The following is a 3,160-nucleotide window of genomic DNA, read 5'->3' as shown; positions in this document are numbered from 1 at the left end:
GTAACAAAATGGACAAATGATATAAACCAGCAATTAAAGGAAAAGTACATGCAGATGCCAAAAAGAATATGACAGGATGCTGAAGTTCACCTATAAACAGAAAAATTCAAAATAAGAAACAATATCCCTTTATTTTTTTCTTTGTGGGAATTTTTAAAATATCACTTCATATTCATCAGACTAACAGAGAAGTTTTAAAAATGATAACAGCTATGACTGACAAGAATAAAAGGGCATTTTCTTACACTGATAGTGAACTTGGGAATTTTATATCTTGGGAACACAATTTAGCAATCTCTACCGAAAGTAAAAATACTTTCCCACACGTCAGAAACATTCTTTAGAATCTATCCCATAGGCAGTAAAGCCCTAGTACACAAGGCCATATGCATGGCTTTTTGTGTGTGGCATTAATAATATGGCATTAAACAAGAAAGAACGAAATCAAAAAAAACTTAGAGTAAATGCTAATTAATAGAGAAATGATTGAATAGAATTTAAACTCTATTAAATGGAATAAAGCCTTTTAAAAGAATTACGGTTATGCCAGTACTGTTAGAGGAATTCCCATAGGTACTGTTGAGTAATAAATAAGCATAAAATTATGTATAATGTGATATTAGTATAAAATGAAAAAATACCATACATGCATCCATTTACAAGCATATATAAATGGATGCATGTATAGTATTTTTTCATTTGCTCTTGTATATGATTATACAAGGCATATATACATGGGAACATATTGAAGAGTTTCTATTTGGGTGTTGTAAGCATGGTTTACATCTATGCCTGTGCTGCAGGGAGAGGAAAGAAGTTGTATGTGAAACAATGAAAATGTTGGAGGGCAGAAACCAAGCCAGAGGGGGGTGGGAGGAAGAAAGAGGGAAGGAAGTCTTCACACACACACAAAGAAAAAACGGTATCACAAACGGCATCAATAATCAGTAATCCAGCTCTCTTTTAAAATATCCACCAAATAGTGAAAGCTTGAAATTAGTTTCTAAGAACACTGATATTTAAAAGTAAATTTATTCTGGATTTTTATAATGTTAAAATACCAAAAAGACATTACAGCATTGAGTAATTCGCATATATTTTAGCAATCACAGAGGACTGCTAATGTGGCTTATTATCAGAATCACTGAGAAGAACTTTTAAAAGACTATGAATTCCCACACCACCAATGTACAACTGCATAGTGTAAAGCCTGAGTTGAGAATATCATGTATAAATAAACTGCCTGGATTATCTGCACAAGGGGTCAATCACTCTGTCCAAGGTCTGATTGTGATACCAGACCTTCTTCTTGGCCCTAAGAGATCATAGCTGTATACACTGTCACCATCTCTGTGAACACAGAGAGCAAAATAACTCATGCAACATCACTGGATCCTCAAATACTCCCAAGTGTCCACTTCTTTCCATGCTTGAAGGAAATCTGATTCAATCAGGAAAAAAAGTTACCTTTTAAATTGCTGGGATTATCAAAAGCATATCAAAAACATAACCTAATGAAGTCTGAATCTGGTTAGGAACAAACACACCCAAAACTGTCATTGTTGGCAAAATTAGTCCTAGTAAGAAACTAATGTTAAATAAGCATTTATTCTTTTTTTATGGATAGCTAATTGTTGTTTCATGGATAGATAATTGTTGCGTATATTTAGGGGGTACATGTGATATTTTGAAGAAGCATGCAATGTATAATGGTCAAATCTGGGTAATTAAAATATCCATCACTTCAAACAGTCATCATTTCTTTGTATTGGGAACATTCCAAATTTTCTCTTCTAGATATTATTTCAAAATATACAAAAATTTATTAACTATAGTAGCAGTATTGTGCTACCAAACACTAGATCTTATTCTTTCTATCTACCTATATTATATATACATATTTTTTAGCCCATTAAGCAACTTCTTTTCATCCTCCTTCCCTACTACCTTTCCCAGCCTCTGGGAACCACAATTCTATTCATTACCTCCGTGAGATCAATTCTTTAGCTACTACATATGAGTGAGAAGATGTGATATGTGTCTTTCTGTGCCTGGCTTATTTCACTTAACATAATGTTTTACAGTTCCCTCCATGCTTCTGCAGATGACAGGATATCGTCTCACTCCAATTCAAATGGCTACTATCAAAAATACAGAATATAAGATATGAGGAAAACATCTACTCTGTAAAATTGATCAGTTTTGAAGGCACATGGTGCTCTGCTTTACACTTAACCCATATGCTATTGTTTAATATTAGACTCATGTGTTTTACTGCACACTATTGAACTGGTGTCTTAGTTAGCAGTAAACTAAAACTAGCATTTAAAATTATCAACAAAAAAAATACATAAAATAACAACTGCTGGCAAGGGTGTAGGAAGAGGAATGTTCATACATGGTGGGAATGTAAATTAGGGCAGACACTATGGAAAACAGGTGGAAATTCCTCAAAAAAACTAAAAATAAAATTACCATATGATTTTGCAATCCCACTTTTGGGTATATATCCAAAAGAAAGGAAATCAGTATATCTAAGAGATATCACACTCCCATGTTTATTACAGCTATCAAAGGATTGATATGAATCCTGATATGAATGGATTAAATAAGCATTTTGAGGTTAAAGAAAAAGTCATCTTTATGGGAGAGAGAACTGTGAATTAACATAATATTTTCAGTTTGTGTTTTATACAAATAAAAACTAAATAATGAAGTAGACTTTACAACATTTTGATTCTCAATCAATTATACTAACCTGGATGCATGCAGCATAGTTGAATTTGGGGTAGTCTGAGGATGGAGAACTATTTCAATCCTTGTATTATCATGTTTGAAGTCTATCACTTCAATTCCTAAAAAAGCTAACCATGTGAATGCTGGTGTAGACAAACACTCTCTAAGGTAAGTAAGGGCAAAAGTTTGTGGAAACTTTATCTACATTTGAACTACAGTATATACTGTATATATTCAGTGTATACTGAATGAGTCATTCAATTGGTGCACCTCCAAGAGCGATTCTCCTCTAATTAAATTCATTGGGACCTTTATCATAATTCTGTAGGTAGACTTTACATCTCCAGAGATGCCAAAAGGGTACTAACTATCTATAACAGGATTGATAGAACTGTGCCCTCTGGGGGAAATTGCAAAAGGACAA

This window comes from Otolemur garnettii, unplaced genomic scaffold, assembly GCF_000181295.1.
Source record: "Otolemur garnettii isolate 467f Iridium unplaced genomic scaffold, OtoGar3 scaffold00001, whole genome shotgun sequence".
NCBI classification, from domain to species: Eukaryota; Metazoa; Chordata; class Mammalia; order Primates; family Galagidae; genus Otolemur; species Otolemur garnettii.
This window is presented reverse-complemented; position numbering follows the sequence as displayed.